General features: G+C 38.0%; 1 long non-coding RNA gene across 1 annotated transcript; it reads right to left on the bottom strand.

Moving 5' to 3' along the window:
* Window positions 1-789: 789 nt before the first annotated feature.
* Window positions 790-8,318, bottom strand: LOC127638585 (uncharacterized). Its single transcript, XR_007969878.1, has 3 exons — window positions 8,163-8,318; window positions 7,966-8,055; window positions 790-2,626 (listed from the first exon to the last, which is right to left on the bottom strand). It is a non-coding gene; the product is annotated as an uncharacterized LOC127638585 (long non-coding RNA).
* Window positions 8,319-18,480: the final 10,162 nt, after the last annotated feature.

Raw genomic sequence — 18,480 nt, 5'->3', positions numbered from 1 at the left:
GCAAAAACATTGCAATGCTTAAGTAAATTTCATTAGACCAGGCTGGATGTTTGCTTATGTGTTCCGCTTGAGCAGTGCATTGCATAAAGGTACGAATGTGGACAACTCTAGTTCCAGCTTCGGCCATGGAGGCAGTTTGGAAATTTGGAAAGCATAGACCAATTTTAGCAGACAGAAAATTCAACCTCTTATGGTTGATTTTTTTGGTGAGATCAGTGAGATCACACTATATGAGGTAAGATTCACCAGTGTTGGGCAAATTACAAAATAAATAAATAATCTACTACAAATTACAGAGTACTTCTCTACAATTGTAATGACTGATTACCTCATTGAAAAAGTAATCACATTACTAATTACATAAATTTTAAGTTACTTTCAAAAACACTTTTCACAAAGTAATGTTGATATATTCTCTTGTTCATTGTCACACCAGCTGTCACAGAAATGTGAACAGACTTGCATACAGTATGAACATATGAATTAATATTCATATGTATTATACATCAATAATATTATAAATATTATTTTAGAAATGTGTTTAACTAAAGTAATGCACTTTAAAGTAATTACGTAATTGAAAGTCAGTAACCATAATCTTGATTACAAGACTTTAAATATAATGTGTTACACTGCTTTTTACTTAAAAATTAATCCAATTACAATAATTACTTTGAAATCAGATTACACACAAAACTAGTTATCACAATGAGAGCCTGCCATTATTTAATTTCTTTTTAGAAAAATGAAAACAGTAAAACAGCAATTCATGAAAACAAGCATTTGTTACCTTGTAGTTGAGATACAGCCCTTGTGACAACTTCCCCATGTGACAATTTCTATAGCCCTGGTCTCCCAGTCCAATAGCTCTCAAATATGACACCAGTGTGTACATGATAACCTTGTGAATGAATGATGTATATTTTACACTTATCCGCCTCAAGGGTGACACTTTTTACAAAGATTGGAAAACTTCACCTTTACATAAATAAGTGTAAAACCCCACTATTATTGTACAGAGATAAGAATTCTTGAAAGCTTTGCTCTGTATTTAGCTTTCTATTGGAGAAAATGTTAAAGAGCCAACAAATGTCTGAGGCAGGAATGTGTCACTGCCTTGTATGGGCATGAAAACCAAGGGCTTCTTATTTTTTCATTTTATTTTTCAATCATCTTTCTACAGCAAAGCGGATCGACCACTGCTGTAATATGGTAACAATATATTTGCAAAGAAACTCATTAAAATGTATTGGATTGAAAATTAATTTAACATGCAATGTAATGAGGTCATGCAACAACAACGTTACTATTTTAGGATGTAAATGTTACACACATACTACATACTGTTTCACATACTGTTTTTTTTTTAATAGAGTGCAGTATACAAAATATACTGCACAAGGTATAGTAATGTATGTGTTTACTGCATTCCAGGGCATTTTTTTTTTAAAGTGGTTCCTCCAAGTATGCATATTGTAACGAAGTATGCTATCTGTATGATACACCATTGAGAAGCTGTGTGCAATGGTTAAAATCTGCTCTCACTAGTCCAATCTGCCTTTTCTACCTTGCTGGTGTAGATAGAAGATTATTGCTACTGGCATAGAGGTGTGCAAGCTGCTGGTCTCTAAGGAATGAAAAGATCTGGGATTCCTCTTCATGAGGTACTGATGTCACTGCTGTATCACTGCTCTGTGAAGAGGAAAGTGAGGGGTCAAAATCTGGCCCTAGGAGCTTCCATCATGGTTTCAGATTTGTATTTTTACATCTCCCTAGGTTTTTCCACCCATTCATCTTTTGGATGAAAGAGAAAAGTGGATGTTTGAAATTGCAGATCAAAAGAGAGCGTAAGAAAGTCCAATGCTTGCTTACTTTAAACACAGTTGAAATTAAATCAAAATAGTTTTGTCGTTTTTGAAGTCCATGAATGTTAGCTTTGATGCACTGTATATGCTAGTGTTCTCATAAGCATTAACAAAATTCACCTTCATCAGATACACCTGTACACCTACTTATTCATGCTATTTATCTAATAGGCCAATCGTGTATCAGCAGTGCAATGCATAAAAACATGCATATACTGGTTAGGAGCTTCAGTTAATGTTCACATCAACCATCAGAATGGGGAAAAATGTGATCTCAGTGATTTTGACCATGGCACAATTGTTGGTGCCAGACGGGCCGATTTGAGCATTTGTGTAACTACTGATATCCTGGGATTTTCATGCACATCAGTCTCTAGAGTTTACACAGAATGGTGACAAAAACAATAAACATCCAGTGAGCGGCAGTTCTGCGGACGGAAATGCCTTGTTGATTAGAGAGGTCAACGGAGAATGGCCAGACTGGTTTTATACTGAAAGGATACGGTGACGCAGGTAACCACTCTGTACAATTGTAGTGAGCATTTTAGAATGCACAACAAAGTGGTCGTGAGCACAGCCAGGGAAGTGAGTGCTGACAGTGGCAGGAGAACAGCCTCCGTGGCCATGGACGCTGGCAGCAGCAGGGGAGCGTCCTCCGTGGACTATGGCAGTGGCAGAGGAGTGGCCTCCATAGACATTGTCAGCAGCAGGGGAACGGCCCTCGAGACCATGGAAATGCTAATTCCACATGCCAGTGGCACCTGAAACACACAAGGAAGTAAACATCAACATGTTTGGAACAAAATAAACAGGGAACAGTGATGCCACTGTCCTCGTAAGACAAAAAACCCTAACAAGGTGATAGGACCGTGACTCAACGGAGAGCGTACGGTGGTAACTTGTGAACGCCGGTCACTACCCACCGGATCTGTGCGCTCACATAAAGAAATTACACGAAAAGACAGACAGGGGACAATGATGCCATGGTCCCATCAGACAGACATGGTGACAGGTGACACCATAGTGTTCCTAATTAAGTGCTAAGTCACGTCCAAACTTCCTGTTTCAGTTTAAATTTGTTGACATAGGAACCGGGTTTAAAGGTCAAAACTGCTTTTTTTTAACATGTGGGTTGCTAAACTGTCCAGTATAACATAACCTTTCCCTTCTCCACAACAAGTATTTGAATGGATTAGGCCTGCCAAACATCTGATTGTTTACTAGAAAGCCTATTAAGTCTGTAAACTTTTGACATCATTTCATGGCCATGCTTGGCTTGTTTTGGCATAGCACAATCATTTCTCTTCCCCGGAGACTGATTCACTAGAGAGCCGGTCTATGCTTGCTGGAAGAATGCGCCTCATGGAATGTTGGTCTTTGTATCACAGTAACTTTCTAGCCAATTATCATGAACAATGACTTGATCTCACAAGAGTAACAAGCAACCTGGTCTGACACAACAAGCCCAAAAAAAGAAAATGTCCATATTAAGAGAAAATGAGCGACCCAAGTTTTTCCATCTGGTATCAAAATCAGAAAACAATTAAAAACAGAAGACATATAAAAACTATATTAAACAAGGCTAAATTGAAACATGCGACTTTCCAATTTTTTAAATCGACTCCAAAATAGTCCAACATTGCTTGTAAAAAGCAGACATGGCAGCACTGGAAGTTACTTGGTTCCACCTCCTTTGCCTTTATACACTAATCCGTCAGGCGTTTCCAGCATTACAAGAATAAGACATTACAAAAATTCTTACAGTATAACCTAATCAGCTGTGACTTACTGTTTATATACTGGATACAAACTAGACGACAGAGGCCCTAATGCATCAGACACTAATTTTGTGAGCATAAACCATTTCTCTTTGTCCCTGCTTATGTGATTTCCCTGGTTTGACGTGGCCCAATGATGAGAAATGTGGGCTTGCTATACCAGTTAAAAGCTTTACATCTGTTTTGGGTGATTGGGCATGTTATGCTAATAATTTAATAGAGTATATATACAGTGAAATTAAAGAGGCATGCCTTATGTTGATGGAATATTTGCTCTCCTGTTTTGGCTAGGCTGTAAAACCTCCTGTGTTTATATATGATAATGTGAACTTGTCAAATAACTAGTTAGCATAAGTTGTCTCTGCATTATAAGCTGGGATATGAGAGAGGATTTTCACTTTTAAAAATGTACACACTTCACCTTTTAGTATCTTATGGAATTCAGAAATACTAGACAGCAAGATTGCTTATTTATTTTAAACCATGCCATCAATGCTTAACACTATGTCTTACAAATATGTGACAATGAAAGCTTACCATCTTACAGTTTTCACCAGGTGTAAAAGCAGAGGAAAAAATCCCATTGACTTGCATTGAAGGATGGACCCAAGAAATGAGAATGTCATAGAGACTTCGTGGTGGACTAGTTTGACTTGGGCCAACAAACAACTGACCAAGCAACCATCTAGCAATGCCCTAGCAACCAGCCAGAACAACATAGCAAATTAATAGCAACCCTCTATAAACCACATAAGAACGTCCTGGCAGCACCCTAGCAACATGGTAGTATGTTTTTGCACAGACAAGCACCACTAATTTTCTTCAGAAAAAAATAAAATAAATAAAGAATGGGAAAACCTGCTTGGCTTGTTCTGTCAACAGGTTATGACTTCAAGTTTCTTTACATTTTCGATCCAACGCTGTCACAACTCAACAGCTGGTGGCTGTTTTGTTTAGCAGATCCAGACCTTTAATGTTACATTTCTACTGTTAGGCTCATATACACATACAAGAGAGACTTTGTCTTGTTTTTTAATGAGTATTGAATGTTTTTCCCCAATCTCATCTGTTGGTTTCAGATAATAAATCTGATAGCACTAAAATAAAGAGGATACAGTTTATACAAATGCCTCCTCAAGCAACAGCACCAGTTTATTCCAGTTACCATGCCAACAGTCTGGTAAACGGCAATAGTGTGGAAAGATTAACAGTTGTGTAAAGTTGGTTCCACTGGCCTGGACACTGGGTAAAATATTTGCCTAATTGCTCCAGTGGCGTAACTTGGTGGGGTGGTGATGGTGTAGTGGTCTAAAGCACATAACTGGTAAGAAGGTCGCTGGATCGATCCCCACAGCACCACCATTTTGTCCTTGAGCAAGGCACACTCCAGGTTGCTCCGGGGGAATTGTCCCTGTAATAAGGGCTCTGTAAAAGTTGCTTTGGATAATAGCATCTGCCAAATGCATAAATGTAAATGTAAATGTACAGGCAGTGCAGGGTGTGCAGTCGCACTGGAGCCCAGAGTGAAAGGGGGGCACGTGACAGCCGCCCAGTGTATGTACTGCTTTTGATGAAGGATGCACTTCTGGGTAAAATATTGCATGTGAAGGTATGCATGTGAGTAATATGAATAAATTCTGGACATACTTCAACTGGTAAATAGGGCATTGTCCTGCGACTCGATTATATGCTGTAAGATTAAATTGAATTTCCAATAAAAATGACTTATAAAGTGAGTTCCGAATTGCCATTATTTTTGAGCCCCTCACTTTTCAGCCCTCAAAAGCACTCACAGTGGATGGTGGATTCGTCAAAAGGAATAGGGCTTAGGGATGATCATTTCTGAATGGAACGCAACCTAAGTAATATAGGTCAGCAAAATTATGTGAATCAAGATGTAAATCAGTATTCAGATAACAGTTCAGAGATTTAACTCCTCTAAAACAAGCTACTGTATGACCAGGTTGGGCAACAAGTCGGAATCTCGTAATAATGGTAATTCTAAAAAGACACTAAAAAAAACAGCAAGAGCTGGTTACAGTCATCTGTCTACTGCATGTTTACATAGAAAACCATTGAAAAACAGTGCAGTCGGATGCAAAAATAAATTTGTTGTGAATGGCCACTTACAAGAAATGTGAGCTCAATAAAGTGGATATTTACCTACAATAAACTGAAAACAAATATGCATGTTATCATTTGCCAGCCTTAAAGAAAGTCCTCAGTTCAACACCTGCATGTGAAGCTGTTAAAGACTCTTTACTGCAGGTGAAGACATTTTACAGCCAAAAGAGTATTAGAATACACTAACAGTACACGAAAACATAATATAATTATTATTCACAGGTTTCTTTGAAGTAAATTGCTTGTAATGCCTTGAATTTCTTAATCAGTCACATTATCAAAGTAAATAAACTGGCAATATCGCTTTTTTTTTCTGTTGTACTTCTTTTGGAGATGTTTCTATTTTCTACTAAATCCATATTTTACTCAATCACTCCACTATTTTATAAAAAAAAAATAAAAAAAAATAGCTTAAATGAATCAAGATGCCACTTCTATGTCGCTTTACCAAATCAATTTTTTTGGTTATGTTTGTGATATTTATGGAGACTCCTCTATCATGTGGAAGGAGTTTTCTAACCACACCTCCCCAACTGCAGGGGTGGGATCATAGTTCAGTTGCTCTCGAATGGCAGTATAGTGCAGCATATACAAGACTATTGAGTAAGCTGTGCTTGACCAATATTATTAGCAAATCTTTCTCTTTCCCTCCCTTTTTCTGTCTCTCTCTCATTGCTGCAATCTACACTAGAAGCACACATGGGCCTTTCACACTACTTCTGGAAAATTCCTTTGCTTTAGGGAGAATATGCTCATTTAGCCACTGCTATATCTACAGTATGTGCCCACACTCACGTAGGTTATATGCCCTGCGGGCATAAGTGTTTTAAGAGGTGTGCCAGGGCAGGGCTTGTTTAATGAGATTAATAATTACTGTAGATCAATTACTAAGTATCCCATTCAAAATCATTTTGTCTTTGGTTAGCTATCACATTGCAGACATACCATGCCAAATATACTAGCATCCAATTCCCTAGGCTGGTTTGTGCTGGTTTGGTGCTGGTCTAGGTGGTAGACCAGCATAGCCATGCTTTTCACTGGCAAAACCTAGACCAGCATGGTCTTTCTAGACTTTTGGGTTTTAGACCATTCCAATTAGTTGAGTGTCAGGCAAACAAGAGTTGTTTGGTACATAATTTATGTACTTGAGACACGCACACAAAGTTAGTGACAAACCAGAAAGGCTTTAAACTTCAGGCATTTCCCACATATTTCAAGACGCCTCCATCTTTGGGACTCCGGAGTTCAGTAAATTCTTTCAAACAGACGTATCAATAGCTAAAGCCCCTCTATCTGCTTGAGCAATTGGTGCCTTTTCATGCAATAAATTTAGCAAGTCACAATGAACACCAAGGAGACAGGACAGGAATGGCATATTTGTGAATTCCCAAGAGTCACCCTCAGCAGTATTTCAGAGTGCCTCCACTGTATAATAATAGCAGTTTGCAGTCTTCGGACACACCTCTTATGTTCTCGGCTCATCTGTTTGAGAAGAATTTATGTGTGTATGTGTGTGTTGTATAAGAACAGAAACAGAGCAATAAAAAAAGTGGGAGAGCTGAAAAGATAGGGGCATGCCCTGATAATACACCTCTTAAACATCTTCCAGATGAAATCACAATGGTGATGCTTGGTCTGTAAACAAGGTCTGATTCATGTCAGTGCATCACGCTGGTGCTTTGTTGGTTTCTTGTCATGTGTCTACATTTTCAAAATTCCACCAAACCAGGCCCTCTTTTATGTAACCATCAATTATCCACACTTGCATTATAAATGAATATGTTCCTCCCAAACTTGTGTTGGCTGTATAAAGACATACTTCTCGAAAATGGGAGTATCCCAGTTCCTCTTTCCCGAGCAATGCACCATGCTGGGACAACAGCTTTGGGTATAATGTACCACTAGTGATTCACTATCATCCATTGTATGGGCTACTCCTATTCCTCTCAGGTGCAGCGTTATCCTGCAGTTTGTGATTAACATTTAATGCAAATATGTTTGCCATGCAGAGGACCCATATCATTTTTATATTTGTTTTCCATTAAACCTTGACTATGTATTTAAATGATATTGCTGTAGAAGGTTGCTGTGTAATGTCATTAAACTGAAAAAGCAAGTGATATTACAATATTTAAGGAAGCCATAGAAATGCCAACATTTAAAGTTATGCATTATACAGCTTTTGCTTAGAATCTTACCTTAATTCCTGGTCAGGCACCTTACTCCTCCCTTGTTGTTCGAACAAAGTGTACAATCGAAGCTTGGTTGTACCACCGGAGGGGGCTTAACTTTGGCAGCATTTCCAAAATAAATTACTACCTTAGCAATCATGCTCACACGAGAAAAGATCATTAAAGCACAGAAATGTGAATGCTGAAAACATTACTCACCTTACCTATCATTAACCCTTGATCTGGATTAAACTTCTGGAATTAAGACTTCAGGCAATTACCCTATATATGCATCAGGGCTATAGTTAAACTCCCCTATAGTTTAAAATAACTCCCCTATAATTTAAAATTGACACCCAGATGATGTTGCTACAGCTTTGGTTAATTCTGAGATTTAGGTAAAAGCTGAACTGTATTAGAGCTGGGTTTTGATTGTGTTCCACCCACATGCCCACTTCCTGTCTGTGTGGCTATAAAAGCCAGCCTACCCAAGAAAAAGTTTTTGGACCTCATTCAATCCTTCCTTAACTGCCGAGAAAAAATATATATATTTTCAATTAATAACTACAGTCTTGACCAACACAAAATAGGTATCATTTGAAAGCTTAGAAGCTTTATTTTAAAATGCATGTACGCATTATGGCTTTGAAACCAAACCATTTTGGGGGTGGGGGGGTCACGGGTGTTGAGGTCATAAATATAATGGTACTCTGTCCTTTAAAATAGTAATGCAGATAATATTGAAATTTTAAATCAAATCTGGTGACAATTAACAAACACTGTAGATTTAAAATACTGATGATCATCAACACAGCTACATTAGCTGTGTTGATGATATATAACTACATTATAGTCATTTCTTGTCCTATTTACTGTGAAGTCACAGTATACAGTTGTCTTTTAATTTTAATAATTTGTAGAAATACTACTGTAAAATATATAGTAAACGTTATGCAACAAGTACCCAGGAATTTACTGTAAACTCACACTACATGTTTTACAGTGAAGGATTAAAAATAAAGAGGACAATTTGGCATGCAGGTGTGATGGATTAAAATGCATACTCTCTCTCTCTATCGCTCGCATGCAAGTGATTATTATGAATGCCAATGGTGGGTCAAACAATACACTTGCAGCCCCCCTGCGATAACACCGCAGACCTCCTGAGGGTCGAGGACCCCCTGTTGAAGACCCTTTCTCTAAGCCTTGAAATTCCTGTTTCGTAGTCAGCAGGGGTGTGATGAGGAGGAGGGCTGGGCCGGACCAAGAGTGTGCACGGCCGGCCCCCAATCGGGCTAATCAGCCGAGGAGAGGGATAAAGCCGAGCCGGATGTGGCAGTTCGGGAGAGAGAGAGAGAGAAGCCACACGCAGCTGCCATGTGTGTATTTGTTTGTGTCTTTTTGAGGTTTCATTAAACATTATTTTCATGGTTCGTTCGGTTCCCACCTCCTCCTTGCCTATTTTAACTCTTGTTACAAGAGGGCAGTCAGCGCAGCCTCATTTTGGGTTGAATGAGGTATGTTTGTGGCAAAAAGTGTAGCGCATCAAAAAGTTTACCGATATAGCCGATGGAAACACAAATTATTGCAAAAATGTCAAAAGTGTCGACATAATATTTTTCTGTTTAACTCTTGTGTATTAACTCTATGTCAATACTTTAAGTGTTGCGAAAAACTGGTATTAATGCAAAAATATAGTATCACATGACAGAAATTACCCCACTCATTAGCCTGTGTTAATCATGATGACAAAGTATACATCTCTGAAAGCCAATTTATTATACGTGAAGCATTACTCGCACTGATATGGATTGGTCTTAACGGTATACCTGCACAGATCCAAGGCTGCAAAAACATCTGGTCATGACACTTCCAGGAGTGCCAACACAAATATCTCGTATCATGCAGAACAAATTAATGGCCACTATAAACGGTAGCTATCTGTTAATATATTAAAGTTTCTTTTCCACACCATTCATAATAATAAGACGGCCGTCATGTAATTAGCCCACAGTACAAAAAACATATCATTTCTGTATACAAAGATGTTTTAAATTAAAAATAATTACACTGTATTAGGAGAAAAGCTTCAGTGTGCTTTTGGAACACTAGCATAGCCTGATTCTATAAAATTATTGTTTAGCTTACTTTTGGAAAAATGCAGGCAAAATTCCCTATATTAAATTAAATAAATTATCAAACGATTTAAGGCCGTAACCCTGTCTCGATCATAGGGGGGATCAAACCATTTTGGGGGTGGGGTGTCACGGGCGTTGAGGTCATAAAAAAAATGGTACTCTGTCCTTTAAAAAAGTAATGCTAATAAAATGTGATAAAACATTTTCTGATTAAAGGCTTTAAATGTGTACATTTTATAGTTTTTTGGTTTTAAAAGATATGCTTTTTTAAGTTCACACAGTACAAGACAAACACTGTATCTGCATTGCTAGTAATATCCCAGTTTCCTTAATCTTTTCTTTCTTTTTTGTGCTGTATCAAAGAAAAGATTAATATAATTGTAATTTCTTCTCATCACTGATGTATCTGTAATATGACAGGACATCATCTGGCTAACAAAAAGAAAATACACATCAGAATCAGAATCAGCTTTATTGCCAAGTATGCTTGCACATACAAGGAATTTGTCTTGGTGACAGGAGCTTGCGGTGCACAACAATACAAAAACAGCAGCAAGACATAGATAATAAAAAAATATATATATAAATAAATAAATATATATATATATATATATATATATATATATATATATATATATATATATATATATATATATATATATAATTATACATATACATACATACACTCAGACACAGCCTACATACAAACCCACATACACACACACGTAGTTCAAATCTAATAAAAATCTGTTATATAAAGAACAAAAATACAGTATATTATGTACAGTGCAATGTATGTAATGGCATAAGTGGCTATGTTTGATAATATAAATAGACTTAAACTGTGTATTGCTATGTTGAAGCACCTTTGGCACCAATTACAGCCTCAAGTCTTTTTGTGTATGATGCTACAAGCTTGGCACAACTATTTTTGGGCAGTTTTCCAATTCTTCTTTGCAGGACCTCTCAAGCTCCATCAGGTTGGATGGGGAGCTTCGGTGCACAGCCATTTTCAGATCTCTCCAGAGATGTTCAAAAAAGTCTGGGCTCTGGCTTGGCCACTCAAGGACATACACAGAGTTGTCCCGTAGCCTTTGTTATCCTTTGTTATTTTGGCTGTGTGCTTAGGATCGTTGTCCTGTTGGAAGGTGATCCTTTGTCCCAGTCTGAGGTCCAGGCACTCTGGAGCAGGTTTTCATTAAGGATGTCTCTGTACATTGCTGCATTCATCTTTCCCTCGATCCTGAATAGTCTCCCAGTTCCTGCCGCTGAAAAACGTCCCAACAGCATGATGCTGTTCTAGACATGGACACTGTATGTCCAAGTTCTAGACATATAGAGTTAATTGGTCTAAATCCGAAGCTTTGGCTCTGACAGTGTACAGGGTATTTTATTCCCAGCAAATTTGTGCAAATTAGTTCATATAGACCCTTTAATAAAAAGGTTTTTGAGCGATGTGGACAGGAGGGCTTCACTACATTTATCTATGTCTGGGAAGGCTAATGTTATAAAAATATATTATATTAAAAAAACTACCTACTAGAGTCTCTCCCCATTGAAATTATTTTATTTTAAACAATTTGATAGTATAGCTAAATCCTTTATATGGAATGGTAAATGTCCTCTGATACATTTAAGTTACACAGGCCAATTGACAAATGTGGGTTAGGTCTCCCAAAGATTTTTTTTTTACTATTTTGCTTTTGGTCTCAGGCATTTAGCTCATTGGTCGCTTCCACATGAGAGAGCCCCTCCCTGGCTCTTTATTAAACAGGAGGTCCTTGCCCCTATCTTGCTTTCTACCAAGCTGCCCGGAGAAGTAAAGGCACATCCCATTATCTTGCACATGCATTTAGTGTGGACAAAAGTTTCCCGCGTGTTCAATTCGGACATTTACATGAATGTTGCCGCAAGTATTTAGTTTAACCCTAAATTGCGCATTAACAAGTCCCCTTTCTGCTGGACAGAATGGATTAAGAAGGGAGTTGCTACACTGGTTGACCTGTATGAAAGGGGAGCATTGAAATCCTTTGAAAATATTATACAGTGGTTTGGGATTCCCAGATCTCAAATCTTCAGGTACTTACACCTGCGCCATCTTGCACCACATGTGGGTGTATTACGCAGCCCCCTAAAGTGGCAGACACTCTTGAGTTGATGCTTGCTGCTTTTAAAAAGCTTCAGCGATCTATTCTTGGCTAATTCAGAGTCTAGGGGACAGGGTTTTAACACATCTTAAGAGGTTATGGGAGAGAGACTTTAATTTAGTACTGGAAGATGGAGAATGGGGTAGGATTTAAAAAAATGTCAAGTCTATGTTTAGGGATGCAAGGGTGCGCCTCATTCATTTTAAGATTTTGCATTCTGCATATTGATAAAAGTTGCTTCCGTGTTTTCTTGTGCTATTTGTATTAATTTGATTATGGAATCAAAAAAATTGTTAATGACAAAAAACCATCTTTTCTTCAAGAATCCTAACGATGCTCTTTTACATACAAAAACACTTCATTTTTACCTACAGGCAAGGCTCTGAGGCCAGATGGCTATGCCACTGAGTTTGTTAGATCTTATGCTACAGAACAGGCTCCACTTTTGTTAGAAGCTTATATGGAATCATTAAAGAATGGAAAGCTTCTGCCAACCATGACACAAGCCCGATTAGTATATTGATAAAAGTTGCTTCTGTGTTTTCATGTGCTCTCAAGGTCCAAAGAGGGAAAAAGAGGCATTTATGGCCCTGAAACAAATAAAGCATTAAATAAATACAAATAATTTAACAAACAAAAAAATATATTGTTAAGCCTGTATAATTGCCTTTTCTTTACACAAACTTAAATTAACACTCAAGAAAACCACCCTAAGATAAAACATTGCTACCCCATCAGCCGCTCCAGCTTAAGTACCCAAATGTATTAAATATAAATGTATGCATATTATCGTTGATTTTGACATTGTGTAAAAAATACATGTCAAACTGCCTAAAATCTCACCAGACGCTCAAATGACTGCAGAGCCATTGATTGATTACAGCAGCAACCAATCACAACATCTACCAATTGCCTACTATTGCAGTGTGTTTACAATATTTGGGCTCTCACGGGTTGATGCGCTTATTTCCTCACAAAAATGACCAAATGGACACATACGTGGAAATATATATATATTTTTGCCTTTATACCATTTTCTCTCTTGATTTAAATACCTGCATTTGTTTTTATGCATACCTTTTGAACATTGGAATCTTTCATTTCATTAGAATCTTTCGCTTTATCCTATACTTCTTGTGCCACTTGTGTGTGCTGAGACGCTACACTCTGTAATCTTCCCTTAATGATTAATGATGCCTCTTATGTCTGCTACGCCTCATTAGAACATCCCTCAACCATCTTGCCATCTGCATTCTCCATCTTGTCTTCTGCACTTGATAAACACATGTTGTGAGTAGCACGAATGAGCCACTTCAATAACCGGAAGCTGTTGGCCGAGGCTATGCGTTAAAAGTAAACATCTCTCCAAGGAATCATTTTCACATCTCCAAAAAAGTTGCAGTCATATCCTGAAGCTACCACGAGCTGAATGAGAGGACAATGCAAGCCAAATAATGAGGGTGTGTCTTCAGGGGAAAGATTTCTGCTCTCTGTCCCGTTTGTAGATGGGCTTTCACTGACAGGAGAAGTTCCCCATGCTAGAAGAAAACCCCATCATGCAACTCTCCCACACACGTGGCGAGAATGGATGTCCTCTGATAAATTTAGCCAGCTGATGTTGAGATTGTTTATACCTTACATCTGGTTCTCCTTTTGTTCCTGATGTCTGCCATTAACTTTATCACAGGGAAACTTTTTGTCTCTCTAATTTAAAGTCAAGCATGTGTGCTTCTGCAAGGAACAAAGCTCTTTGAAGGAAATGTTTGCATGAGGTCATGTTTGTATCCCTGCTTAGCTTATAGGAAAGAAAAATCACAAATGAGATCTCTTTAATAGGTCAGTTGTTAATCCTAGCAATAATGAGATTAAATGGAGAGGAAATGGAGGTTTTTACTGAAGTGTCCTGCTTCTCATATTTGTAGAAGTAATCACACATGTCTCAGAAGGTACAACATTCATATTTGCGCTGTGGAGCACCGGGGAGAATCTCACTGAGAACAGAAATTCATCACAACTTTAATACATCCCACTTGGAATCCATCGCAGGAAAAAGTGGGTCACCACAGCATTATGTAATAAGCTCTTTGCTGTCATGGTAACGCTGTGGGAACTGGAACTGTGTATTTGTGTGGTGGGTGGCTGCAGAGCGTGTTGACAGAATGTTCCTCACATTGGGTTCCTGGATGGGCCTGACTATAAACACTCAGCCAGGGAGTTCCCTCTTTGCTGTAGTAGTTTGGGTTTGGAGTTCCGTGCAGTTTTGTTTTACGCAAAGTTTTTGGTGGAACCCACTCATTTTTTCCCCCAGAAGACCTAGAGTAAGTCTTTGTACAGCACCCTGCCTGGATAAAGGAATCAGGAGGTTTTCTGAAAGAACTCTGATTTCAGGTCAGTTTTAATCACCAAAAGTTACATGTTAAAATAATACGACATCAAAGCCCAGGGACCCTGACCCCTGCTATCAGGGTCACAATCTTATAGCGTAGATTGCATGTTTAATTTGACACAAATGTGTAGTATTTAGTAAATAGAATAGTTCAGCCAAAGTGATATCTTTTTTTATATAGATATACGATGTGTCTATATACATAAAATGCAAGTCAATGGGGTTTCGACACTTTAAAGCTTCAAAAAGGACAAAAATGCAGCAAACAAGTGATCCATCCAACTCAAGACATACAGTACATCTTGGTAAACTGTTCCTATAATTCTGTTTATGTTGAAGTTTAGTGTTTGCTCTATTTCATAGCTCAGGAGAGTTTAATGAATAATAAGGCTTTTCTGTTATTTAAGTTCAGACAATTTTTTGGGGAAGAATTTGATGAGAAATTTGGAGTTCTCTGTATTCTGGTTGCAGACTTTGGTGTCTTGGAAAATCTGAGCACAGTTTAAAACATTTTTGTGATGTCATCTGAAACTATAGAGGAGATGCATGTGAGATTACTGGGGTCTTTTTCTGAGGACAATATCTGAGAAGTAGGAGAGTCCATTTGCTCTCCATGTAAACTCAGAGCTGTCTACAAAAACATTGAGATGTTAAAGAGATATTTTAGTCTGTTTTCTTTTTTCTTTTTCTGTTTTAAATACATCTCTCCAAATATATTCCATACTGGGTTGTGAAAATTAGATGTGACCTATAGTTCACCCAAAGATTGAGTTCATGACATTATTTACTCACCCTCATGTTGTTCTACCAATGTTGTTCACTTTCTTTCTTTGGTGTAACACAAAAGGACATGTTAGGCAGAATGTTAACCTCAGTCATCTTTCACTTTTATTGCATCTATTTTCCTAAATGCAATGAAAGTGAATGGTGACCGAGGTCATTCTGATTAACATCTTTTAATTTTCCACAGGGAATTTTTTTTTTAAATGACAGAATAGTATTTTTGGGTGAACTATTCCTTTAAGAATGTACTACTTTTCGTTTATGTCAAATTAAATGTGATGCCAAAACTGACTAAGGTTTGTTGTGTCAGCTAAGGCAATACCGTACTTTTCTTGCCATCATCAAAAAAATATTCCATCTCCATACCTTCTGAACTCACTATTCCTCATACATATCAAAGCTTACTGACTCATCTATCGTTGTGCTGTAGAATTTGGTTGAAAGTACACCATCCAATGCATTGAAGAATTTGTAACTCATTTGTAGACTCCTGTTTATGGTTCAGTTTTGGCCCGGGCAAGTTCCTTTTGATCTTTTCTATTCATATGTAAACTCATAGTGAAATGGCTCAACAGAATCTGTTTGAGCAGATCTCTGTTTCATTTTAGAGGGAATTTGTTTTGAGGCAAGTATGACTCACTGAAAATAAATGAGGGAATACAAAAATGAAACAGATCATTTTCCCTTGCGGTTTGCATATGCTGGCATTAGGGAGGGATTTAAAGATTGAACAAAGAAGAATCATTACCGCTCCTGCTTGTAATCACAAGACCTAAATTTAATAGGATGGTTCACCCAAAAATGTAAATTTGGTCAACATTTACTCACCATTGCGTTGTTCCAAACCAGGTCCCGGTATACTCATATGAAATCAAACAACAAATGGGTATGATGTCATTTAGAACTAAATTTGGACAAAAATGTATTTGCATTCGTTTCTGTGATTCATAACAGTTCACCTGGGCGAATTTCTAGGAACAATTCTTACCAGCTGCTAAACACCAGCTTACTGCAATTGGTCCACGTCATCGGTAGGTGTGACATGGAGCTCCACCTACCTTGAGGCCAACAGCTCATTTTGTTTACGTTGTTTAGTCAGTTAACATGAACACACCAGCATGTAGCGTTATTAGCGAGCTGGTGCAAATTTACTTACATCTGTACGATGGTTCTCTTAGAAATATTTTCCAAAGCCATGTCATGAATTAGATATGCCTCTCATCAATCTTTTGACTTCATTCTGAATATTAACATTCTTTTATACAACCTCCAAAAAAGTTGGGACAGTATTAAAAATGCTAATAAAAACAAAAAGGAGTGATTTGTAAATAATTTTCACCCTTTGCTGTATTGAAAGCACTACAACATTGTATGATGTTTTTTTTTTTTTTTTAAAGAACTTCTCTGGCAGTATATTGGGGCCTTTAGACTTTTCTTTCTTCGGTGAAACACAATAGTAGATATTAAACTGAATGTTTCCCTCAGTGACCATTCACTTCCATTGTATGGGAAAAAGATGCAAGACAGTGATTGGTGACTAATGGGGCTTTTCCACTACATGGTACAACTCGATTCAACTCAACACTGCTCGCTATTTTGGGGCTTTCCACTGTGGATAGTACCTGGTACCTGATACTTTTTTAGTACCACCTACATCAAGGTTCCAAGTAGCCAAGCCAGTACTAAATGTGACGTCAAAATCCTGCAGATCACTGATTGGTCAGGAAGAATCGTCACTACCAGCATCACTGGATTTCCGACACGCGACATCAACTCGCTAGTTTTAAAGTTTTAGTAACAGCAATAAAAGTATCATTTGTTCATGCGACTTTCAAATTGTGAAAAAATAAAAACAAAACTACGCCGTGGTCAATAAACGAGGTGCAGAGGTCCTTTCATTAGCGATGAGCGAAACAAAAAAGTCTCTCAGGATGTGTATCAGCTGTTGGCCGCACACGGCTACCACCGGACCAACCAACAGTGTAGGGAAAAGTCAAAAAAATGTTTTAAGTGACTACAGAACCATCAAGGAAAAGTGGAAGTGGTTCGATATCTAAACCGGCGAGCAATGGGAGGGACAGTGCCCTAGACTGGCGTTGATTCACGATGGAGGATGGTATGTTTTGTTATGTTAACTCTATACTCTTGAAAGCTTCACTGTATTTAGTTGATCAGCTACTGGAGTCTTGCTTCTAAAACAACCCGGCCAATTTAACTGTTACACTTGTGTAAAATCACCATGCAACAACTGATTTATGCAGCACAATGAGCTAGTAGCTAACAGCTAGCGGTCGTGTTATTGTTTTGGTCAGTTTGTGTCGTATTTAAGATGATGTCACGGCAGTAGAGGTGGCGCAACAATGACAATCAGCCTATAAATGCAAGCTCAAAAAGTAGCGAGTAGATTTGAGGCGAGTCGGACCGTAACGTGCAGTGGAAAATTGCAATAAGTTTAACATTTTACAAAACATCTCCTTTTGTGTTCCCTGGAAGTAAGAACATCATATGGGTTTGGAACAACATGAGTGTAAGTAAAGAGTGACACAATTTTCATTTTTGGGTGAACTAACCTTTTTAGACTCTATTTTTTATAATGGTCTGTATCTGGTGTTATTGTGTACATTAATGGAGATAAGGTAAGTATCCAGAGGGTGAGCCCCCTTCTGATAAAGAAGGCCCTGTCTGCATCACTCTGAATCACCCAGCCCAGTGTTTGTGTTTTTTTATTGTATCCAGGCAAAGGGAGTCTAAAGTTTCCATCCTTCAGCTCTGAGCACTTTCCTGAACTCTGGCCAGGAAAATGTGTGTCGGCTTGGCAGCTCGACTGTGGGAGGACTATGGGCAAAGAACTGTCAGAATTTAAGCAAAGGGCTTTATATAGCATTACAGCTCCTCGGGACTCCCTCTTTAGTGTATGGCAAGCTCAAGAACAGAAAGATAGGGATTAAGGTACCAATGCAGGGAAATTGTATAGCAAGAGCAGCAATTAGAGGATAGAGAAGAGTGAAAAAGAGAAACACTGGAATATAAATGGAATATGGCATAGTGAAACTAGAGTATAGATCAAAATGAATGCATATTGTAAGAA

The sequence above is a fragment of the Xyrauchen texanus genome, chromosome 46, assembly GCF_025860055.1.
Source record: "Xyrauchen texanus isolate HMW12.3.18 chromosome 46, RBS_HiC_50CHRs, whole genome shotgun sequence".
In the NCBI taxonomy this organism is placed as follows: domain Eukaryota; kingdom Metazoa; phylum Chordata; class Actinopteri; order Cypriniformes; family Catostomidae; genus Xyrauchen; species Xyrauchen texanus.
This window is presented reverse-complemented; position numbering and strand designations above follow the sequence as displayed.